The sequence below is a fragment of the Leopardus geoffroyi genome, chromosome A2 (genome assembly GCF_018350155.1).
Source record: "Leopardus geoffroyi isolate Oge1 chromosome A2, O.geoffroyi_Oge1_pat1.0, whole genome shotgun sequence".
NCBI classification, from domain to species: Eukaryota; Metazoa; Chordata; class Mammalia; order Carnivora; family Felidae; genus Leopardus; species Leopardus geoffroyi.
The window spans coordinates 109,018,587-109,044,953 of record NC_059331.1 but is presented as its reverse complement, the minus strand read 5'-3'; the positions used below and the strand labels follow the sequence as shown (position 1 = coordinate 109,044,953).

Here is a 26,367-nt window from a genome sequence, read left to right as displayed (position 1 = left end):
AATTGGGAGCTTCATGAGAAACATGTTATTTGAGCAGCTCATGATGTCTAGATGTGATTTTTAAAAGTAGAGATTAACAAAGAAGGTGATTTAAAATGAAGAATAATTGAAGGATCAAATATGACTTCATAAATGCAGTTGGAGGTGACTGAAAGGAGGTACTTGAGAACAAAAAGAAGATATGCAGAAAGTTGATTTGAAGACAGAAAAAGGCTAAGATGAGTTAGGTGGCAGGGAAAATAAATGTATAAGGTACTATAATGTAAATTATAAATTACAACCTAAGGAAAAATCAGAGTCTGGAGAACATTTCAGAATATTGCTGCAGTGTCAGCAGCAACATACAATTATGCGTTCTAAATTTTATTGGAAATAAAAAAAATTTATTGGCAATAAAGCATTTTATTAGAAATAAAGCATTCGGTGGGATTTAACTGTCATATAAAGTGATGGTGTTACTATACTCAGGTAAGTCTTACATTTTCAGCACTTTATAGTTTACAGATTCTTTCATGTGCATGGCCTCACATCAGGTGAAAAGAATCAGGTGCTGTCATTCTCATTTTAAGGGTGGAAGAGATCTAAGTAGTTGAGATCACTCCATTCAAGTTTGCATAGCCAGTAAGAGATAGACAAATCCAGAGATAGAAACTAGATTTCCTATGTGCAAATGCAATATTCTCTCACCTGTTCTACTTAGCACTCAAGGGAGATGGAGATAGAAAAGGTTCTAATGAGCATACTAAAATAATCAAGGGAATAAAGGGGATTCTTGAGAAGGAAACACTTTAAAACTATGTTTTCTACAAATCTAGTTTGGAAAGCACCAAGTTTTGTTAGTAATTTTGTAAGCATTACAAATAAAGTGAAGACGGCTTAGATCATAAAATTTAGATAACTAGAATGGTAAGATTCTCTAGTCCAGAAGTTACAAACACCTGGCCTGTTGGCCACCTCCGTCCTCTACAGATGTTTTGCACTACCTTCACAGTGTATTTTAATGCAATATTTTAAATAATTTTCACTATTTTGAAATTAGAAAATTGTATAGAAAGATACCTATTTATAGCTTCTTTTGAAAATCAGAAGCTTTAAGAAAAGTGGGCATTGGCCCAATAGAACATCAGTGAGACTGAATGGGGGTTCATTCACCCTTTACAAGTGGAATTTGTTCATTGCTTCAGCACGCTATTCCCTACTATTCACTACTAGGGTAGACTACGCCCCGGTGAATCATACCCAGTCTGCTTCACACCTTTGTATCACTTGGTAAGTGTTTGAGTTTTGGCCACTGTTCCCACATCTAAGCAGAAATGTTTGAGGTGCCATTTGGTGCTAATGGCAGGCAAGTCAGTTACACCCTCTTTCAAACAAATACTTTTGAGTATGTTGACAAAGAATGAACTTTGAGACTTCAGAAAACAAATTCTATGCATAGAAATGGACTTCCATGTCAATGGAAGAGCTCCAGGGGAAAACTCTAAATAATCCTAAGGAACCTGACCTTGGCTCTTTCTGAAGCCAAGTTTTTTTTTCTTCCTCAGATTCCATGAGATTTAGATTCATTCATTTATTCACTAAACAGTTACTGAGTTCCAACTGTATGCCAGATTCTATGTTAGTTGCTAAGGCAAAAATCAATGAATAAAATGGTCTAGAATCCTTGCCCTAATGAACCTTACATATTGTAAGAGTAAGTAGAAAATCAATAATATAAATAATATAAATATATATAAATATAAATATAAATATAAATATAAATATAAATATAAATATAAATATGTGTGTGTGTGTGTATATATATATATATATATAATATATTATATATATATATATATAGTTCAGAGAGGGAATTGGGAATAGGGGATTGTAAGTGTCCTAAGGAAGATCATAGAAGGACTCACTGAGAAAGTGACATTTAAATTACAATTTGTGGGAAAAAAGGGATAAACTTGAAGTATTAGAGGGAAGAGTATTTAAAGAAAAGATGCTTCCCAAATCGTTCCTATAAAGTGCCATTTGTGCTTATTAGTTCAAATTGTTTCCTGCTACTGGCAACCACCAGACTTAACCATTTCAACCCATGAGTAAGGCAAGTCTGACCATTCCAATGTTATTAAACATTTTAAAATATATTTTAATGTGTCAGGGCAAGGGCCTCATGGAGTACTATAGGATTTAATAGGCTTAATATCTAAAGTCCTTTTAATTGTTTTTGTTAACTCTACACTGGATGCAAGATTTTCTTAAAAAAAAAAAAAAGACAAGAATCTCTGCAAGCAGGAACAAACTGTTATTACCAAAATAATGTAAAATTAATTTGGGCTTTTTCTTAAATTGAGGCAAGAGGAAATATTTTTACATTTATTTTTTTATTTTTGGGATTCTTCCAAAGCTCCTAGACTAATTACAATTAATAAGGGGGACAGTGAAGAAACTATTATTTATTTTGTTTTGAACCTGGGCCAGATATTTTAATATTTATTTTGCTTTATGAAAAATCACAAATGAGTAGATTGGAAGGCTAACTCAGGTATGCAAATTTATACAGCTAGAGAAGAAAGCAAGCCAGGATTCCACCACACCTGATTTTATTAATTATTATTATTATTATTATTTAAAGTTTATTTATTTATTTTGAGAGAGAGACAGCACACAGGAAGGGCAGAGATGGCAAGAGAGAGAGAGAATGCCAAACAGGCTCTGCACTGTGAGTGAAGAGCCCAATGCAGGGCTCGAACTCACAAACTGTGAGATCATGACCTGATCTGAAACCAAGAGTCAGACGCTCAACCGAGTGCGCTACCCAGGCATTCTGCCACACCTGATTTAAAAAAAAAAAAATCAGAAGATTGTTCTAAAAGAATAAAAATATTGTTGTTCTAGACCACAATGTGATCATAATAATCTAACCACAGTGACACCTACCTAAAGTAGCTCTCTAATATAATTACTAAGAATGAAATTCAAGCTATTTGTTGGCAGTATTGTGTGATGCTGATATAAATATAAGAAGGGGAGATTCATAAATGAATTGCTAGTGGAAGAGGTGTCTGTTACTGAACTGACATCCTCCTGCAGACTTACCTATGTACCATTGGACATCACTCCTCTCTTCCAGGAGAGTTCTGGAAGAATCCCCCAAATAGCAGTTTCTCTATGTAGAAAACTAGAGCAACAAGAAAGAAATTCGGGGGGGGGGGGGGGGAGAAAAAAAACCTGAGTTCCCAATGGGTTCTATTGTGCTCAGGACACAGCAACCAAACACTACTCTCTGCAAAAGAAATGTCAGCCCATGGTGCTTGGAGGACCATACAACACTCTCACATAACCGTGCTGATGAGGTGTCACCTACTTCCATCCAAAAGTTGTTGTAATATGATAACACCTTTGGGATAAGGCACTTTTCTGTCTATGAAATTATTGAATGCAGGCCTTATTCACCTCTCCACATTAGGCTTGGATGCTCAAAATCTGACTTTAGGCCCTGCAGAAATGAGAGGAGGCATCCAGCATATGAAAATCTTCCATCTGGAAAACTCCTTAATGGGAAATAGATGAACTAGATGATCCAATGAGGTCCTCCACATCTTTAATTTCCATGATTCTGCCTAGGAAGTATTTTGGAAATTTTCTAACCCAAGGCAGATTCCACTGATTTCTGAAAATGAGGGTTGGGGAGGCGATTGGCATTGAAACAGGGAAAGGAACTGTCCTTGACTGCTAGAAAAAGATGGAAAGCCCAGGGTACAGACAGACAGTGGGGATAATTGATCCCCCACCACCTTATCTTGCTGAAATACCAGAAAAGAGGAATGGAAGGGCCAGACTGCCAATTTGTGGACTCTTCTGGCAATGGAATGGTCACTGAAACCATCCTCCCAGTAATTATCTGTTAGGAAACAGACTCACTTTCCTCTTTAGGGCCCAAGGCTCTTTTCACATAAAATAAGAGATTAAGTAAATCCTTTTTGGTTCTCAGTCACTTCTGTAACTTCAGTTTCTACTCTGCTGCTTGTTAATTTTCCATGCCCTTAAGAGATAGAAATAACAACTAGCTCTGGAAGATCTCAACGTGGGGAAACCAGAAAAGGATTTGTAGTATTTGGTGAATAATGTACCTTACCGGAATGAAGGAAATATAGGAAGTGATCTGTATCATTTCTGAAATGCTGCTTAAAATATTAAATGAAAATTTTGCCTTTTCAACTGTGTTTGAATTTAGGAATATAAAGCATAAGCTTTCACTACTTCATCTTCATAGTTGCCAGCGTTATTGAATCTTATTGGAATGATCCTGATAAAACCAGTATTTCAAACCAGATCTGTCTTCCCCAGGGTCAGCCACCACGCTGTGCCATTTAGAATTAGAAATTAGAGCCTCTTCATTTTCTTTGCTTAGTGAAATGGTTGTAGAATGAGTGAAGCAGTTTTCTCTTTGAAATTAATCATATTTTCTATTAGCTTTTATCTCTAGGATTGTTGAATACTTCCTGAGATTTGTTAAAAGTCTCTGAGTGCTTTACTACATTTTAGTGAGCGTTTATAACCTGAATGTACAATGACTTTCTAGGCACTGTCCCTGCCTTCTAGGAATTTATTTTTGATTTTTACTTTTTATGTAATCCTGTTACAGACATGTATTCATTCATACATGTTTCTATTTCTTTAAAAAAACCATTTAGTGATATAAAAATATGATGTATTTCCTGAGATAGAATTTTTAGCTGAAAGTAACACTGACTTTTATCTAGCCAACATTCTTTTTTTGTAATGTTTATTTATTTATTTTGAGAGAGGGAGAGAAAGAGACAGTACATGAGCCAAAGAGGGGCAGAGAGAGAGAATCCCAAGCTCCACAGTGAACATGGAGCCTAACTTGGGGCTCGATCCCACCACCATGAGATATGACTTGAGCTGAAATTAAGAGCCATCATCCAACTGAGCCACCCAGGTGCCCATAGCCTGGGATTCTTGAAGAAGTGTCAGTTAATACTTTGTTCTCATTCTCTTTTTTCTTTTCTTCTTCTTCTTCTTTTATTTTTTTTTTTTTTTAGCTCTTTGAGAATATCTACCTAAAAGAACCCTCCAATCTATTGACCTGTGACCCAGAGCTTAAAAGAATTAAAAACAAAAACAAAAACAACCTACCAGGAATAGTTTTAGACAGTAGGAAACCTGAGAAAGACTACATTCAAGAATCAGTGAAGTATGTGCATCAGGGTCCTGGCTCTATTTTTGCTACTCAAGTGTTGTCTTTCATGACAACAGAAAGTGGCAACTGTGACTGATTTTGAAAATATTAATGGGGCATCTGGGTGGCTCGGTCGGTTAAGCATCCGACTTCGGCTCAGGTCATGATCTCACGGTTTGTGGGTTCGAGCCCCTCATCTGGCTCTGTGCTGACAGCTCAGAGCCTGGAGCCTGCTTTGGATTCTGTGTCTCCCTCTCTCTCTGTCCCTCCCCCACTCGTGCTCTGTCTCCATCTGTCTCAAAAATAAACATTACAAAATATTTTTTGAAAAAGAAAATATTAATGTACAATTCTTTGAATGTTCTTACTCCATGTAGCAGGAGCTGTTATCTCCATCCACTACTCATGTACTATGAAGAGTTCTCATTGGCCTTTGCTTGTTAAGAACCAACTCATTCTGATAGGTGCCTATGGAAACAGGGAGCTGTTGTTGCCTGTTGGGACCTCGTTTGATAATGTTCAGCTGTGAACGCTCAACATTTAACCTGCTGGATGTCTCAATAAATGTATATTAACTGTTGACTCACTATACTAAATGAATAAATGAAGTTTGTTCGTGTATCAACAGTGCTGTGTTTTCTTCCGTGTCACAGCCACCAGCAGTTTGGAGAACGGGGAAGGCTGAACTGTATTAATATCAACAAACGTGGTTTGCCCCTGATTATACTTGTGACCTTGTGCAGGGGACTTCCCTCTCTAGACCCTGCTTTTCTCCTCTGTAGAGTGAGGGAATTAAACCAGGTAATCTCCAGAGTCCCTTCCTACTATTCCATCCAGTGATTAGTGTGTGATGTAGCACGTGTTCTGATATTCCTTACAATATTCGGGGCCAGCCGACTAACCACTCACTCCTCAAAGATTACACGAGCTGAGAGTTTAATAGGTAAGTAGAAAAGAATGCAAAAGTAAGGGTTTTCTCCTATTCGCAGCCTGAGCGGCTTTTTAGTTTATATTTCCCGGGGCTAAGAGAGTAAAGAGTGGAACTAAGAGCATCAGAAAATATTTTTTGTGAGCACAGGACAATATTTTATTTAGATCAGTTAATGGGATAATGGTTGGTTTTATTCACAGGAAGGAATATGCTTTTTATATTCATAAGGTATTAGTGACTCCAGACCCATTTAATTTCTACACATCTGTTAAGTACAGAAAAAGGAAACCTAATGATCTAACAGAAAAACATACTTAAGGCTAACATTTGGTTCCCAGACCTATCATTCTCTTTGCCAAAATGAAGTTACTGAAGCTTTCGTAGTAATTGTTGTGACTGAGCAGAGCAAAGGGACTCATGTACATTCATGCTGGTATGTATACACATGTATTTGCACCTCACAAGCCCATATTAGAACTTGCTATTTATTTCCTGAATGAAGCCTAAATTAGATAGTGATACTCGGCATTGTTGCTGAGAAATGGATTCACAATGTGTTCTTGTTTAAAACAGAGACAATGAGTAGACAGCGACACAAGCGCATTAAATTACTCTGCCCCAATTTATTTTTTAGAGCAGTTCTTGCTGAAAGGTCTTTCAGGAAAACAAGGACATTCAGGAAGTAACCCTAGTCTCTGTGGACGAATGTGTTTATTGAGAGCATGCTTGGTGAGAGGTATACAGACTCTGGTCTTAAAGCCCCTGTTCCAGCTTTATTTCCTTCTTGGTGAAGCTTCCTCAGTTTCCTCATCTGGAACATAGTATGGCTGTGAGGATCAGATGGGAAAACAATGTGACTGCAGAAAGAAACAGTGGAAAAGGGCACAGAGAGGTCACCGTTAAGTCGAAACCAAAAACAGTTACTCCGTTACTGTTTTTATTTTTCACAAATTGCATAATCGCCTTGGCTGTCAGTAGCAAATGTGAAAATTACCTTGTCATAGAGGCTTACAGTGTTCCTTTCTCCACGCTATAACATAATTGTCATTATAATTTTACCACCACCAACAGCCAGGGTAGCTGTCCCTATCCTCGCCTCCGTGACACCTCCGTGTGACAGCATACACCTGTGTGGCTTATGCATGAAATTAGCTACACAAATTGTGGAATACATGTGCAGCTTAACTTGTTTTGCAATAATCTAAACATTGCAAATGTTAAGTGTAAATCAAACCAAAGATGAAATATGGGTGCCATTTTTTGGTGACATGTATCACATTTCTGATTAGTCTTCCAATTTTAACATCTCTACTTCTGACTTAGTAAAAACTTGGTAACATGTGCATTGTAGGAGAAAGTGGTCATTCACTCCCATCCACCTTTGTACTACTGCTCCACGATGATGCTACCTAGCCAGTATAAACCCACTGTGGGATGACAAAAGCAATATGGACCATCAAGAAAGGAAATCACCATATTCCAGGTAAGTCCCTTTCTTCTCTATGTTCCCCATCAATACACAATTTGTTTTTCTGCAAAGCTCTTTCCAGAACTGGCAGTTAGGAAATAAAAATTGCGTATCTGTTCTTGAAGCTTTTAATGACTGCTTTCATTAATAACTCGTCACAGCTGAGAACTACCCATGTATACTTCCCAGTGCCAATCCATCTCTTTTTTCTCCACAGACTCTTTGCTGGTACCCTTTACCAGACATACACCATCAGCAGTCAGTTCTGTGAATCTCGAAGTTGGTGAATCCTGCTGGTGAGGTTCCCCGCCTCCTCTGCCTATGCTTCCTTGGTATCAAAAGTGCCTTCTGCTGCTTTACCTGTTGAACTTCTCTGAAGAAAAAAGTTCTTCTTCATACCATTAACACGTTTATGGTTCCAGAGAAACGAAATCTAAGCATACAGCAATGTAAGAATCCAAAGTGGTAGAAGATAAACACCAGGTAAAATGTACAGATGGAAGTTGTCTTCGGTGAATGTCCCCAGCCTGGCTAGTTTGGGGACGGAGGGGAGAGGAAAAAAGGGCTCACTCTGGCTGAAACTCACATTTGGAAGGTTTCACCTTCACATGAATGTCGACAAAAACTTACCTCATCCTTCAAAAAAAAACTACCTGATTGTTTCTAGGAGTTTCTGGAGGCTATCTGATTTGTGTGTGAAATTATAGCTGTTCAGGTTCTGTCAGCTCATTTTTCTCTTTGAAAGTCAAGTGTCCTCGTGGCACCTAAGGAAGGCTGCTGACCTTGCTACCAGGACTCACCTGAACAATCAAGGCAGTGTACCACACAGCCTTCTTTTGAATAACTGCCTTAATAACATGTAAAAATGTATCCCATGGCTAAGAGCATGCGTAATCCCTACAATGCGTAATATTGAGAGTCCCTCTACCTCCTTACTGGCCCCTTTTATTAAAATCTTAAATATGGAAGCTTATATAAGTAGAATAGATACAATTTGAAGTAAGAAAAATTTACTTGACCTCACGAAATGGTTTAAAACAAAAATCATGAAAGATCTTTTGAGCCATAAATGTGTGATTTTGACCACTGCCACTGCTAAACTCTAATAGAAGAATACAACATTTAACATTTTGGCAGTCAGTTTTAAAAGAAAAATCACGTACATGCATATGCAATAACTTTAGATTTAGGAAGTGTTACTTTATAAAAATATGTATTGTTTGTCATACTTGTATGCTTCCTACTTACTCGGTGATATGATAGTCTATGATCAATAATATTTACTAATTAAATTAAAAAATAGATATTTTAATCATCTCCTGGCTAAATAAGCTATCATATGGCCCCTGGAAACTTCATTGCTTAGAGGTTAGTATTCCAAAATCAGTTTCTAGAATCCATATGATGTGAGACAAGAGACAAAGGTCATTAACTGCTGTTTTCTCTTTATGCCCAGGCCTTAGTCAATAATTTAAATCTTGCTGCTAATAAATAATTGATACTACAGTGGTATTTCTTTAAAGACCTGAATTTTCTAATAGCTTAGTTTTCTTAACACGCCTCAGCGATATTTTCCTCTGAATATCTAAGCATTGGCTTCTTAGGAGTCCCAGGGAACAAAAGAGATTATTTTAGTGTGAAAGATGCCAGATTTGCTTAAATAATTAACCAAGGTCCACAGATGTTCACCTCCTCCCTCATAGTAAAAATACAATTAAATAATGAGACTCAGCTACATTAAAGTAATAAACCAAATAATGGGGAAGGGCTAATGCTCAATAAAGTCCAAACTGACTTGTGTATTTGGACCAATGTCTTTCTCTGATTATAGGTTTTTCCAGAATTTTTATTTTGGTAATATCCACATAGCATAAAATTTACTATCTTAATCAACTGTATGTATAAGTTCAGCAGTACAACACAGTCATCATCGCCAACCATCTTCGAAACTCTTTCCACCTTGCAAAACTGAAACTCTATACCATTAAATAATAGCTCCGCATTCCTCCTTACTCTAGCCCCTGGCAACTACCATTCCACTTTCTGTCATTAGGACTTTGATTATCCTGCGTGTGTTTCATGTAAGTGGAATCAGACAGTGTTCGTCTTTTGGTGACTGGCTTATTTCATTTAGCAGAATGCCCTTAAGGTTCATGTCTGTTGTTGCATGTGTCGGAATTTCCTTCCTGTTTAAGGCTGAATAATACTCCATTGTATGTATCTACCCACCATTTGCTTACCCATTTATCTATCAGTAGACACTAGGGTTGCTAACATGTTTGATCTATTATGAATAATGTTGCAATGAACTTTGGTGTACACATATCTTCTCAAGGCCCTGCTTTCAATCCTTAAGTATATACCCAGACTTAGGATTGCTGCCTCATATGGTAACTTTATTTTTAACTTTTTGACAAACCATCATATGTTTTCCATAGCTGCTATGCCATTTTATATTCCCTACAATAGCGTATAAGGGCTCCAGTTTCTCCACACACTTGCCAACACTTGTTATTTTCCTCTTTCTTTTTTTTTAAAGTAACCATCCTAATGCACATGAGGTGGTATCTCACTGTAGTTTTGATTTGCATTTTCTTAATTATTTGTGATGTTGAGCTATGACTATATTTTTAAATTGTGTGGATATGAAACTCTTTTTCCTTCCATTTGATAATTCTAAGAAAAACAGCTAGATAAAAAGGAAATTCCAAAACTGTGGGAATAATTTTAGCACTATTCTTATCCTTAAAGGATTATTATATATTTGAAGGAAACAGCTTACTAAAATACAAATCGCTTTATCTTATATTCAGTCTACAGCTTTCCACACTGGCAATTCAACCCTACTGAGTTCACCCTATTCATTGATTCATTGATTCATTGATTCATTCAGCAAATACTAAGAAAGGCTCTCAGTTGCTTTTACTGTACTGGTTTCTGTGAATGTATAAATCAAACCTTACTTTTCCTGTCCTCTAGTAACCTATCTCTAGTTGATGGGGCATTGTCTCCCTTTAGCTAAGTATAGGTCAAAATAGAAGAGGTCTATGTCATCCTACTAAGATGTCAGAGAGATCTAATTCAAAAACTTTTGCTGCCTTTACCAGAGGAGTGACTAGAAAATGTTATTTAAAGTGAATTTCCTCATCTGAAAGGGAGGAGTAATTATTCTTACTTAGGGGTTTTGTTGATTAACCCCGTGGGCATCGTAAAGTGGTTAACCGGGTGTAGACATCCCCATAATGACTTTCAGTCTTTTATTGGCACATACATAGCTAAGAGTTCACGAATATCTTACTCTAGCCCAGAAACATCGAGGCTTCCATGAGTTTAAAGATCTATCACAATAACCATTTCTCTTGAGTGGTCCTTGAAAAAAAAAATCAGTAAATGTAAGTGATCTCTGCTGTCAGTGCTTAGAAGTTATATAAAACAAAAACTGTCTGGAAAAATATAGGCATGAGGGAGATAAAATCATTTGCTGAGACTTGTACTTTAGAATTGCACCTCATCCAACATTTACTTTTCCTTAAAGAGACAAAATGGATCCCAGGACCTCCTATCTGGACTGTAGCATTATTTTGTGTATTCATTTATTTGAAGAAGGGAAATCTGCCTTCATGAAGAAAATGTACTGGTCGCAAGGAGTTGGACTGTTTTGATCTTGCACGGCAAGTTCTCACTACAAATTCATTAACTGAGTGGATTCCTAAGTGGCTTGAGTACAGGTAAGTAGCACTAATCGTGTGGATCAAAGCAGTATCCTTTTTACAATAATTATTTCTCATTGCGAAATTTTAAACTACTAGTCTGTTTTTCTGGTATTATATGGCAGTCTCATGATCCCGGTGATAGTATTGGCCCTTTGCTTTGCAATATTAAATAGAAATTAAGTTTGCCTTGTTAAAACTCAGAGCTCCATCCTGGACATTGACAGCAAGATGATTGGACACAGGAAGGGAATTAATGCAACCTGAGGAAGTGCCTCCCCTGCTCCCCATCAAGGGTACTCTAACCCTATAACCACTAGCCCCACGCACCTGGAAGCAATCCACTTATTTTCGAAAGCTTTAAAATTTTCTACAAACCCCATCTTGCAGTTTTGTTATTCTGTTGATACATTTTTTGCCCCAAATACAGATTTTGAATTTTTTTTCTCAACTGGACACTGGGTAATTCTGGGAAAAAGGAAACTATTATATTTGATTCATTGTGTTTTCAAATTTTGATGCAGTGCCTTTATAAATTAGCCTATACTGATATAAAATTATGATTCAGGGTCAAAACTAAAAACTTAGACCAGATGGGAATATTTACCAATGCTTACTTTAAGATATAAAAATGTGAAAAAATTGAAGTAGAAAACCGTGCTGAAATGTAGCCACTGTTCTTTTGTTAATACAGTAGTATATATTCATTATAATTTATTTTCCCTTGAACCGTATTTTGTCTTTAAGTAATTTTGGTGTGTAAGAACAGAGTACTTTCACATTTGTACAGTTTTTCCTCAATAAAACTACGACTGCATTATTTGTCTTAGTATTTATCTCTGCCCTGGAATGTTTCTTGAAGTTTTCTTTCTGATTTTTAGGTTTCATTTCTACAGTATAATTTGCTTGTTTCTTTAGTCTGCTGCCAGGAAGTTAAATATAATAGTAAAGCTTTACCAAAAAGTGGAAAGTAAGAAAATGTGAAAATTGGAATCCCTACGCCTTTCTTCTTTGCTGAGAAAATTTTTTGTACCTATGTGCTTTGGGGATTTGATATTAGTCATTTGATTGACTCTACAAAAAGATGTGAACTGAGTCTTCTTAAATAAGATCATTCTCATTGTTCAATTTTTATTGTATAAAAAGTCATTTTAAAAATTCTGTCTAGGTTGTTTTTACCTCTATAAGGAAGGATATATATAGATATATTTTTAACTTTATCAATCCCTGTACCTATTTGTTAACATTTCCTTAAATGTGTTTTCTCCAGATGTTAAAAGTAAAAAGCCCTTGTTATTTTTTCCATTGTCACTCTTTACTACTTTCCATAGGCGGTATATTATGCACGCCAAGGACTGGAGGAAATAACAGACGTGTGAGCCCCAAATTATAGGCACAAAAATAACTTTCATAAAATAAGTTTTAAATGACACCACTTTCCAAAAAAGCCGACTCTAATTGACTCAAGCCTAGAAAGCAGTAACGTTAGGGAACATCAGACACACGTCCACTGATCCCAGAAAGTGTTCCACAGTGTGACATTAGCTGAAATGATGACATTCCCAGCTTGCTGCCAGCACATTCCAGGAGGCAGGCTGGGTATTTTGGTCCTGGTCAAGCCGGTGTCCCCAACAGTATTGCTCTGACATCGTTGAGATACTATTTTATTTAATCAAGCAACTCCTGAGAACCCAGCTCCATTGCTCACCTGCAACAGATAAAAGAAAAGATTCCAGGCAGAGAGATTGCAAGAAATAAGAGGGGAAACTCCTTTTTGAATGCAGACAGAATCCTCACCCGGGCTTACTGACTGGAGCAGTCCGGGTTCCTGCTGTTTGCAGAATGTTACAGATGGCTGCCTGGGCAGGAAGCCCTCCCCCTTCCCTAACGGTGCTCTGGGGAATGCTGGGGGCCTGGAACCAGCCCTCTCCTTCCCTTCCAAACCTCTTCTCCAAACCCCTACTGAGAAAAAAAAAAAAAAAAAAAAAGAGAGAGAGAGAGAGAGAAAGAGAGAGAGAGAGAGGATGAAGAAAAAAAAGTACACCCTGGAAACATTTCTGCCAGTCTGTTTTTTAGTGGAATCTTGAATTAACCTCTTCACTCCCGATTAGAATAGCAATTTATAACTTCGCCGGCATCTCTTTAATGTCCAGAATCAATTCCACCAGCTCATTGAAGTACCCTACCATTTGGGTTGAATTATAATGGCACTTTTGAGTTATGCAACAATTTCAAGTAAGCGAAAGCAGGTTTGAATTCAGAAATAATTAAAAGTATTTTAGCACATCAAATATTGTATTAATAGTGTCTTCTGGTTAGATTCGTTCTTAAATCCCATTGGAAAGTTTTTTCCCCAGCTTTTTCCTTTGGTGCAGTTACTTTTTTTTAAAGTACAAATTTGTTTTGGGCCTCTTAAAGAGAGGTTAATTTCATAATCAGTTTTTTGTTTATAATTTGAAGGCAATTTCATTATCATAACCCTATTTGTGTCCTATTTAGTGTGTATTTTAAGGCTTACTGTATTTGTGTTTCTTAAAGATGGCTTTTATTTTGTACTTTTTAAAGTTAGGAAATTTAGCTAATATATGTCTGTATCCAAAGAGCAAGCAGAAACTTTATGCTAAACTGTAAAATTCAATTTTATTTCTAACTTCATCATTGCCATCATAGTAGAAACAAAATATGCCTGGGAATAATATACTTATTTTGAAACATATTACATTTATTTGAGTCAAAAATAAAGTGTCGGGAAGGAAAAAATAATTTTTCCCTCTACCCTTCTAGGTTCTTGGCTGAGACACCCCCTGTAATAAAAGATTAACAGGAGAAAAACAACTAAGTTTATTAACTGTATGCCTCCTGTATACATGGGAAATACCCAGGAAAACTGAGTCACTTCCTGAGATGGACTTAACTATCATCTCCAGCTAAGGACAAAAGATGTTGGGGGTGGGGGGTGAGAGGGAGAGTGAGCCACTTAAGGGAGGCTATCAGGAAAAGCGCAGAAAACAAGGGTGTGATTGTTATGCAGATTTTGGTTGTGACCTTCCCTATTGATAAAAGCTTTGAGAGCCATCCTTCTCTTCCTAGTGCTGAGAGAAAGGTACTTTTACAAATGGAGATTTCCCTTATAAATTTGTCTCTCACAAAAAGGAGACTTCTACTCAGTTTGCAGAGCAATTCCTATATATGTTGTTTCTTAAAAATACTTCGCCTAGGTGCGCTGGGTGGCTCAGTTGGTTAAGCATGCAACTCTGGCTCAGGTCATGATCTCATGATTCCTGAATGTGAGCCCTGCATCAGGCTCTGCACTGGCAGAGCCACTCTCTCTCTCTCTCCCAAAAATTAAAAAAAAAAAAAAAAAAATGAACTTAAAAAAACTCAGACTAAAATAATTCTTATGCCAAAGAAAAATATTTTACAGTATCAAATTCTGCTTCCTGAAAGTTACAAACTACACTTGATATTCCTGATGATAAGCTGGTTAGATATATCATCATCTCAATGATAAAATATTATAACCATCTATAGTTTTACTCCATGAAAAGACAAGTAAAAGCTTAAAAATGGGAAACTATTGAAAATGCAGTTAAAGAATGTAACAGATGTAAGTTAAAAAGGAAAAGAACTTTATTTCATATGGAGCAAATCCAGATATTCTGTGATTGACTACATTTATCTATTGATTAATTCACCAAATATTGAGTACCCTCTGGGTTTCAAGCCCCATGCTGGATATTAGGGATGCAATCATCAGTGAAACACACTATTTGCCCCAAATAAACTATAGCCTGGTGGAGTGATGATGTTTTTGGGTCCAGAAAGAATTCTTGACATGTCTTTGGTGCAAAAAGGTGATTTTATTACAGCACGGGGACAGGACCTATGGGCAGAAAGAACTGCACTGGGGTTGTGATGGGTGACTGATTACATACCTTCAGGTTGAGAGGGAGTTAGGGATAGTGTAAATCTCCAAGAATTTTGGAAGCGAGGAATTTTGGGACCTTGAAGAGGCTAGTTATTTTTAGGAAAAGCTTATTTACTACTATTTAGTAAAAACTCAGTCATGAGGCCCTTCAGTTGTATATAAGTGGGCCATAAGCTTGGAATATGATTGCCAACATGTATCTTAGGGGGTTAGAGATAAAGGAAGTCTCCAAAGGAATTTTTATATGTTAAAGTAGACCTACAGGATCCTGGGGAGTCAGGCTAAGAGTGCCTTTTGCCCTTAGCAAAGTGTTATCAGTGAGACATCTGAGTTCCTAGAGGAAGGTTACTCTGCCTGTTTTAAGGATTTGTCAATGGGATGTAGACAGTAAGGAAATTTAATTTTTCACTTACTTTTTTTAAAAATTTTTTAATGTCTATTTTTTTTTTAATTTTTTTTTTCAACGTTTATTTATTTTTGGGACAGAGAGAGACAGAGCATGAACGGGGGAGGGGCAGAGAGAGAGGGAGACACAGAATCGGAAACAGGCTCCAGGCTCTGAGCCATCAGCCCAGAGCCTGATGGCGGGGCTCGAACTCACAGACCGCGAGATGGTGACCTGGCTGAAGTTGGACGCTTAACCGACTGCGCCACCCAGGCGCCCCAATGTCTATTTTTAAGAGAAAGAGAGAGAGAGAGAGAGAGAGGCAGAGAACTAACAGGTGAGGGGCAGAGAGAGAAGGAGACAGAATATGAAGCAGGCTCAGGCTGAGTTGTCATCACCGAGCCCAAAGCAGGGCTTGAACCCATGAACCGTGGGGTCATGACCTGAGCCAAAGTCTGACACTTAACTGACTGAGTCACCCAGGAGCCCCTCATTTTTCATTTACTTTTGTTTCCTACATCAGAGGACAAGACAATCTGGGGTTCCATCACCTGCTATCTTAAGCCCTTGTTTATGAGGGGATTTTTTTTTTAATTTTTTTTTTCTTTTCGACGTTTTTATTTTTATTTTTGGGACAGAGAGAGACAGAGCATGAACGGGGGAGGGGCAGAGAGAGAGGGAGACACAGAATCGGAAACAGGCTCCAGGCTCTGAGCCATCAGCCCAGAGCCTGACGCGGGGCTCGAACTCACAGACCGCGAGATCGTGACCTGGCTGAAGTCGGACGCTTAACCGACTGCACCACCCAGGCGCCCCATGAGGGGATTTTTTTAATGTTTATTTATTTTTGAGAGAGATAGAATGTGTGACTGGGGGAGGAGCAGAGAGAGAGGGAGAGAGAGGATCTGAAGCAGGCTCTGTGCTGACAGCAGCTAGCCCCATGCAGGACTTGAACTCACAAACTGTGAGATCATGACCTAAGTTGAAGTTGGACTCTCAACTGAATGAGCCACCCAGGCACCTCATGAGCCTATCTTAAGGCCTTTTATCTAAACACTTAGAAAGGCTAACTAAAGACAAGTCAGTTTGGCCGGCTCTCAACTGAACAAGCTCCAGTCATGATACCTGGCATCTATTCTGATTGGTCACTGCACCTGTTCCCATTAACCCCAAGCTGTACGCTATTTTTAATAGCATGCTTGTTTGGACACATTAAAAATTCATCATTCAAGATTCCTTCCAACAATTTTTTAAAATTGTATTTACCTATCTGTGTTTCATTTCTAGCTAAAAACAAATACATAAATTTAAAAAAAGGGGGTGAAATTAATGAGTTTTTGAGCAATGTTTTTTCTTTGAGAAAAAGAACGATAAATGTAAACAGAAAGTCTCAACTCTTTTTGCCCTTGCCTTGCTTGTTGTGTGAGGGAGTGATGTTTGGAGCTGCCACAGTCGTGTACCTATGAGGGAAAGCTGATGGCATAGGTGCTGGCCTTGGCCCAGCAAACTTGAACTACTCAGTTTCCCACTTGGGATGGGCTACCTCTGGATTTCTTATGTGAGTTATGTTGATAGCTTTCCTTCTTTAATCCACTTTGGTTTTGGAAATGTTACTGGCAGTCAAAAACACCTGAGCTGAAATAATATGTTTAGAGGAAGTAGAACTATTTTTGTTTCCTAGGAATGAAAACTGAATGGGTATACTTACATTCCAAATAAAGGATTTTGTAATATGTCTTTAATGAGTGCAGTTTTCCAAATCATAAAACTTCTTGGGAGGCATATTAAACTCTATAAACTCCATAAAATCTAGGTTCTAGAATTAAATATTATTTGCTGGATAAATAGTCTTCTCCCATGCATTCTTGGATTCCAAAAGTTTATCTGACATTGATAGCTAACTTCAGGTGACTCTCAGCTTGCTGGTTTCAGAGTCAGTAGTGTGGTTTACAGTCATACCTTACAATTTGATCAACCACATCATAAAACACTCGATAGAGATATAGGCCAACACTTTCGAGTGAGAACCCAAGCCAAAAGCCAAATTTTCCTTCTCTGTGTGTAATTGTCATTGCTTCTAAATATCTATTTGAGATTATTGGCAAATCAGGGTCTGTCAGCATCAGCCTACTAGCTGCATCATACCTTTTGTATGTTACATATTTCAAAACTCTGTCAAATGGAAGTGTCCACGCAAAGGACACATTCTATTTTCATGGCACCTTTTGTCATCTAGCCTCCAGGCTTTCTTTCTTATAGTACAGTTGTCACTCATTCACATTAACACAATGATATACAAGAATATATATATATATATATGTATATATATATATACACACACACACGTGTGTATATATATACACCTATATGTGTGTGTGTGTGTATATATATATATATATATATATATATATACACATATGTATTTGGACATTCTAAACAACTGATGTCATGTAGTTTATTGCAAAATTACTGGGGCTTAGGGTTTTTTAAAAGATGCATTGATTCCCTAAGCATAGAAGAAAATCCTGCAGATAGATATCCTCAATAAAAAATACAAAGCAAACAAAACTGTGTGTGTATGTGCATGTGTGCAGGAATGATCTCATTTATTATAGTTTTACTGGATAGTCAAGTAGAAAGAATCATAATAAAGATACATGAAAGTGGGAGGAAAAATCTATGTTGCTTTAGCATAAGATAAAACATGAAGTGTGCTTCAAGGAAAACATCAAGTCACACTGGAAATGCCTTAAATGTCTACATGTGTAATGATTCAGCAAGGCCCAACGCGCTAATGACGAGCCCTTGCTGCATGCCACAGTGCTGCAAAGCAAAGCCATTCTTTTACGTTGCCCTTATCCAAGTCCATTAAGAAATAATGGTTCTAAGATGAAAGTCTTGTTAGGGTTTCAATGAAAATGTTTGGCACACCATGATGAAAAGTCAACAATCTGCTTTTAACAAGAGACACTGGAAAAACGTTGGTTAACATACCACTGAAAATATTAATTCTCCTTAATGGCAGGATGCAACATAGCTTTTTATAGTTTTTGATCCATGTCATAAATTTGGCTATGACAAAGGGGATACTCCAGCTTTAACTCACTGGCAAGAACATTAGTTATTTTCCAGCCCTAAAAGGTTTGGCCCTTAGTATTCTCTGTAATGTACCAAAGGACCAGATTATTCTCAGAAGGATAGATAGCCTGTTTCTGTGTGTGTGTGTGTGTGTGTGTGTGTGTGTGTATGCACATGAGTGTGCAAGCACACACGTATTTGCACGTGGATCATAAGTGTAGTCAATGTATGTGTGTCACTAGCACGAGTAGTTTTCTTTAAGCTTTTGGAGAGAGAGAATAAGGAAAAATGCTACAAGTCTCAAATACTGGCCAGAATTCCACAATTTGCAAAGTTGAATCAATGAGGAAGATAACAGCCCTGTGGACCATAATAACTTGATCACTATATGCCTGGATATGCTGCCCACTTCAACTGAATGTGGTTAGAAAAAGTATTATTTTTCCTATCCTTTTTTCCCTCAGCATAAATATAAATTTTCAGGTTTTAAAGATGTAGGAATAACGGGGGGGAAAGGACCCCTCTCATTTGCTCAAGACAATGAGCCTTGGCTTCAGAACTTACATTTCAGAACAGAGTTATTCTTGTCCAAATCCTAGTATTCTGTCTTAGTAAAAGAGATATACATATGTGATAAATATAACTTCAGTGCCAGACCTTAACATTTTATCCCCACTGGCTTCTTTCTGCTTTGTCAGTGAGTGGACTGTTCGTTCCTTTTTCTTTCTTTTTTTTTTTTTTTTTTTCAGAAGCATTGACGGAGGATTTTTTTTTCATTGTATAAGTAAAGGAATATTTGCTAATGTAATAATTCTTTTTGCTATGATTGAGGGACATAATTGTAATAACGTTTTAAGTTTTTTCCTGATGGTTGGACTTGTTTTTCAAACAACAAAAACCCATACATTTAAAATATGCTAATAGGTTTGTTTCCTCTATTTTAAATTTAATTGTGAATCCAATGTCTTAGAACAATAAATGAGAAAAAAGATGAAGTGTGAACTTCATCTGTAGGAAAAATATAAAATAGCTTACCAACAGAACATCTTAAATGTTTTTTTAATGAATAGGAACATGCATAGAATGATTATACTTTAATGTTGTTTCCTTATACAAGTAGTTCTTAAACTTTCATAAGGATAGGAATCACTAAGCCGATATGGGGGTGACGACTTGTTAAAAATCAAAAGTTCTAGACTCAGAGATTCAAATTCACTAGATCTGGAGTAGAGTCCAGGAATCTGCATTTTATTTTATTATTATTATTTTTTTTTTTAATTTTTTTTATTTATTTTTTTCAACGTTTATTTATTTTTGGGACAGAGAGAGACAGAGCATGAACGGGGGAGGGGCAGAGAGAGAGGGAGACACAGAATCGGAAACAGGCTCCAGGCTCCGAGCCATCAGCCCAGAGCCCGACGCGGGGCTCGAACTCACGGACCGCGAGATCATGACCTGGCTGAAGTCGGACGCTTAACCGACTGCGCCACCCAGGCGCCCCTTATTATTATTTTTAATGTTTACTTTTGAGAGAGAGAAAGAGAGAGAGCCTGCATGCGTGCATGCATAGTGAGGGAGGGGAAGAGAGAAAAGGAGTCACAGAATGCAAAGCAGGCTCTAGGTTCTGAGCTGTCAGCACAGAGCCTGACCTGCAGGGCTGGAACTCAGGAATTGCGAGATCATGACCTGAGTCACAGTGGGCCACTTAACTGACTGAGCCACTCAGGCACCCCCAGGAATCTGCATTTTAAACACTTTCCCTCTACCATTTGGTATTAATGGTACTAATCTTCCTATGAAGAATTAAATCTGGGACAAGGATTTGTTCTCATTCATATTCCTACAGGTTTTGCTGTTAAAGGATTAACTTTGTACACTCCAAAAAAAGTGTGCTCCTTCAAAAGACACAGAGCCTTACTCAGTGCAAGTTTTCTGTTTCTTTTCTTTGTATTCCTTTTTTTTTTTTTAAAGTTTGTTTATTTATTTTGAGAGAGAGAGATGGTGGGAGGGCCAGAGAAAGGGGGAGAGAGAAAGAATCCCAAGCAGTCTCCATACTGTCAGTGCAGAGCCGATGTAGTGAGGTGGGGCTCCGACTCAGGGACTATGAGATCATGACCTGAGCCAAGATAAAAATCACAGTCTTAACCCACTGAGCCACATAGGCGCCCTCTTTGTATTTCTTAAACAACATATGGTGGAGAGCTAACATCATACTTTTATGTATGTATGTATGTATGTATGTATGTATTTAGTGGCCTGTGATTGCACAGGATTGAAATAATCTTACTTTTCAGTCAATGTATTTTTATTGGTTTATATATACTTACCCTTGCAAAATATGTATTATTTTTTTAAGGTGCACATATGCTTAGTTTACATACATAGTACTATGTTATAGATCACATTCTTTTCTATACTTTTCATTGACCTCTGTGTCTTTAAAGTCAATTTATGTTGTGTAATCTAACCCATACCTCAAACTGCCCCACTGTTCTCTAGCTTATGTATCATCCATGTTTTACCCTTCCATTCTGCCAGGATGGAGTCCCACATTGCCTCCAAATCCCCACCCTTAAAAATATGGTAGAATAGATATCCTCTTACATATACATTGATGAGCCTGCACCTATCAATTTCAAGGTGAGTATAATCAATTTATGTTTTAAAACAAACTTTAGCCAAGAGGAATAGGGGCTTCAAAATTTCTGTCATTTGTTTGGTGACCTTAGGAACACAGAAGAAATCTATTTATGATACCCTTATGAAATACATAGTTTATTCTATGGAATATTTGTTATAATTCATCTGTTCCTCACTTAGTGCTTTCTAGAGTGATGAGCTTATTTAAGAAGAAGAAAAAAATGCAGAGAAATAAAAATTATTCTCTCATCATTGCTTTTAATGGAAGAGAAATGAATCATATTTTTCCCCAAAACTACTTAGATTAACTTGACTAAAAACATATTCTTTTTAACCTGTGATTATCAATCCAAATATAAAATCAGTCCAAATATGTATACTGGTCTGAATCAAATTTACTGAATAATTGAATTATTTTGAAAAATCTTTTATGGCATTAGCAGTTTTTGAATTTTATATGTAAGTAGTGGTATTTGAGATTCATATCTTTAATAAGGCACATGCTTAATAGATCAGTCTGTTGATTTCATATTTATTGGATGACCTTTCACATCCTTGCATTTAATGAAGTGTTACTGTAATTTGATTTGTTTATGTGGTGCCTCTCTCTTTATACTTGGAATTATCTTGCCAGAGAATATACAAAAGCTGCTATGCAAAGATCAGCAAATATCTTTAAAACCTTAACAGCAGTTTAAAGGCAACTTCAGAGCACATATTAGAGACCCTTTGCACAGCCCCTGAAAACATAGCCATGTGGCCATTTCTGTTCTTGATTTGATTTCTGCACACTTTTAACTGTTGAATGTCCAGAATGATGGCTTGACTAGCATGTTCCAATTCAATGAGATTTCATATAATATATTTTAACCAAATTAGCAAGGGCAGTTGTATTGGTTAAGCATTTCAATGAGATAAGAGGGAGGAAAACCCCTTTTTGGTGGAATAAACATCTGAAAGCACATTGAGTCAGTGTGGAAATGAAATTTAACACACAAGCTGCTACTTAACAACACACCATTTCAAAGAAATATTAATGGAGTTGATAGGAAAATAGGAGGTCATGTCATCATTTATTTCTTTGTTGATTGGGGAACGAGATAGGTTCAAGTTGTAGGCAGTGCTCCGTCTCCTGAAATTCCCCCGTAGCGTGAGGTGGTCACATTTATTTCAGCTGAAGTAAGCTTTCCCTCCTAGAAGTCTTATTGGACAGAAGGCATTATAAGCAAGTAGAAGTAAAGATGGGAAGAGGAAGCACCTGTCTGAGACCATGCTCGTTCCTCCTCCATCCAGGTCCAGTACTTCTGCAGAAGTGTTCAGGCTCCCTAAGAACAAGTTTAGGAAGCACCAACTGTAAAAAGCAAAGGCCAAAAAGGAGCTGTAAATGCCACCACCGTTTGGGCCTGTTTACAATGATTAAAAGCAAAATGAATCACAGTGGGTTTGAGAGTACAGGAAGCTGAAAGGGTATCCCTGCCTGTGAATTTGGTGCCGACTGCAGAAGTGCCCTGGGTTAACCCTAAATGCACAGACACATATTTTTTTCACTCTACTATAATCTCCACCGCTGGGTCATGCATAAACTCCATGTAGGATAGCACAGACCTAATTTGAGTTTGTTGTGCTCCAGGCAGCTAACCATTAACAGAAGAAAGCTTTACAACTTATTGAATACAGTGCATATTTTCTCACTTAACCCTCATTTTCCTCTAAAGTAGGAATAATTTAGTAGTAGGAAGAGGGGGGAAATGCTTCATGGTAATATCATGATACTCCTCAATATTCATTGATACTGAGTATGCCTTTTTGTGTTTGCACTCTCATTCATGGGCAAAGCACTAAATGTTTTTCAAATCTTGGGAACCTTCAAAAGTAGGTTTTAATGGTGGACTGTGTATAAAAACCATGTCAGGAATCACAAAGAAAAACAATATTTTATTGGCTTATTCAAAAAACACAATAGTTATTTTCAAAGGGAAATAACAGATAAACATTGTTTATATAAGGGTAATTCAGAATTACTTGGCCGCACTCATGTTTGTTGATAAAACTGAAATGAACTTTCACTTAGATATACTTTGAAGCCTAGCTTCTGGCTTGGTTCCAAGGGTGGAGTGAAGGAGAAATGTGTCAGCAGTCTGTCCTGATTGTATTCAGAGTCCTATGCTGACTACGGGACACCACTTCTCTTCCCTTGCACAGACCCAAGGAAAAGCAAGGTCTGGCCCTACTATTTGTAACACTTTTAAATTTTTCTCTTCCTTTCTGATAGGCAGGTGGGAGGCTGAGAGCTGTGATAGTACCATTTAAACACTGTATCATTAATGTGTTATATGTCAGTACTAGCTTGATACCCATGTCCTTTAATTAGGCCAGAGAGATTCTGTTACCCATGTTATTCTCAGTGTTGTTTCGAGACTGGTTGGTTATTGATAGGACGAGTTTTAAACACACCAGATACATATGTCAAGCCTACACAAATGTCTGCCCAAAGTCCATTTTCCATCAGCCACATAGTTCAAGTACCCCGTGCATATTCAACAAAAATTCTGATGATCTACATAGCTTTCATATATGCATAGTGAATCTGTAACAAAGGGATAAGAGATACACAGCATTTTTAAACATTTTATTTAAGAATCCTAGAGGCTAGTGGCTACTTACTTTGTTTTGCTTCAGAATTTAGCACCACTTGGGTGATGTGGGAAAGCTAACCAACAAATAAGTTTGAGTGGAAAGACATTAATTAGGGTGATGTCACTTCCATAGTGGTTCTCAATCTCGATTGCATGATGGAGCCATCTGACAAGCTTTCAAAAAATACTAATTCTCAGGCCTGCACCAGACCAACCAAATAAAAATTTCTGCAGATTATACAGGGGCAATTTGTGAATGTTCCTCTGATACTGCCATGGTTCAGAATTATTGAGCTCAGCAATAATTTCTATCAAAAAAGAAGCGATGGCACGTACGTTCTTTTGAGTTTCGCTAGTTTATTATCCTGGTGATAGACACACTGCTGGTCCCTAATTGAGTTCAAACTTCATGTGCAGACACCTAAGTTTAACCATTCATAACTTTACTCACCAAAATCCAGTTCAAAGGTCTAAAAGCTTATTAGAAATGCAGATCTCAGATTCTAAGATTCATCTGAGAATCACTGAATTATAATGTCTTTTAACAAGGCCTCCTGGGAGGTTTGCATACACATCCAAGATTGGGAAACACTGATACAATTTCAGTGATAGGAAAATCTTTTCAAGTTAAGTGTTCCCTGTTTTTGAGATTTAATTTTGCACTAGAAAATAAAACGAGCACTATGTTAAAAAGGGAACAGGGGGATGTTGTGCCTCAAGTTTTTAATGTGCCGGAAGTCAACCAAGTGGTGAGTTTTCTCAAGATGAGTCACAGATACTCACTCTGGTCATGAATTCCTTTCATCTGACACCTACTTTCATTTACTAATGGAAGTGCTATCTTTTCACATATGCTTTCTTTCTTTGGCTCTACAGTGAATTTTTCATCCTATGTAAAAAAAAAAAAAAAAAAAATGCAACAGAAGGCAATACAGCCAAGTATTGAGGAATGAGGGAATTTGGTGATTGGCCACTAGTGACTGGCAAACTGGGACAGCAGGATCTTGAGTTTCCAACAGTGAGTCTCATAGTTCAGACATTCAGAGCCACACTAAACCTTCAGGTAAATAACCTTAACTTGAATGTGGAATTAACTGCTTCTCTTCAGTGCTTCATTGAATTCCTCTTCTTGTGTTTTCTCTTTAGTCTCACCCTGAACTTGTAACAGGGAACAAGTTGGAGAAAAAGCAGGCAAGTAAACTCATCTCAGAAAATCTAGGGATACTTGCCGATTTTAGAAATCATATCCCTGATAAGACCTTTGTGAAACAAATTCTTGGTGCACAGGAAGGCAGGAACCCTGCCTTGAATGTGATTACTGGTTCTTTGCATACTTTGAGTAGATTTCCAATAGTAAAAGTTTCCTTCTCTGCCCAAACCTCTCCCTTTCCTAAGAATGCCCACAATAGCTGACATTTATTTACATATTGATATTTACCAGGAGCTAAGTACTGTATATGTATTAATTCATCAAATTTTCCTAAGAAAATCATGAGGACGGTAAAGCACAGTATTTTTTTTTAATGTTTATTTATTTTTGAGAGAGAGCAAGTGTGAGTGGGGGAGGGCAGAGAGAGAGGGACAGAGGATCTGAAGTGGGCTGTGTGCTCACAGGAAGCCTGGCGAAGCACAGTATTTTTTAAGTAATCTCTGCACCCAACATGGGACTCAAACTTGCAACCCTAAGATCCACAGCCACTTGCTCTACCAACTGAACTAGGCAGGTGACACAAGCACAGTATTTTTTTTTTAATGTTTTATTTATTTTTGAGACAGAGAGGGACAGAGCATGAGCAGGGGAGGGGCAGAGAAAGAGGGAGACACAGAATCAGAAGTAGGCTCCGGGCTCTGAGCTGTCAGCACAGAGCCGGACGCGGGGCTTGAACCCACAAACTGTGAGATCATGACCTGAGCCAAAGTCGGATGCTTAACCAACTGAGCCACCCAGGCACCCCACACGCACAGTATTTTTTAACAAAACTTAACTTTTAGAAGAGTTTTAACTTTACATAAAAATTGGAAAGATAGTACAGAGAGTTCCTATATATCCCACACCCAGAGGTATTAACATTATAATTAACATCTTACATTAATATAATTAAGGAACCAATCTCAACACATTATGTTTAACTGAAGTCCACACTTTATTCAGGTCTTCTTAGTTCTAAGTGTCCTTTTACTGTTCTGAGCACAAGATTGTTAAAGAAACTTCCAAGATTACACAATAGTAGTTGACAGCTTGTCTTTAAATCCAGACTTACTCCAGGAGTCCAAACTTTCAAGCACTCATTATAATGCATCGTGAGAGTAAGGTATGTCTATTAAATCATACATCTTGAGAAGAAACTACACCAAATATACAGGAAAAAAGCATCTTTTCTATAGTTGTGGCAAAGC

General features: G+C 37.5%; 1 long non-coding RNA gene across 1 annotated transcript in view; it reads left to right on the top strand.

Moving 5' to 3' along the window:
• The window catches only part of LOC123606506, a 50,023-nt gene that overhangs the window by 10,982 nt on the left and 12,674 nt on the right, over window positions 1–26,367 (top strand). The window contains exons 4-7 of the long non-coding RNA XR_006716318.1: window positions 5,572–7,608; window positions 7,811–8,076; window positions 11,129–11,321; window positions 24,847–25,033. This is a non-coding gene — a long non-coding RNA (uncharacterized LOC123606506). The remainder of the gene's footprint in view (window positions 1–5,571; window positions 7,609–7,810; window positions 8,077–11,128; window positions 11,322–24,846; window positions 25,034–26,367) is intronic.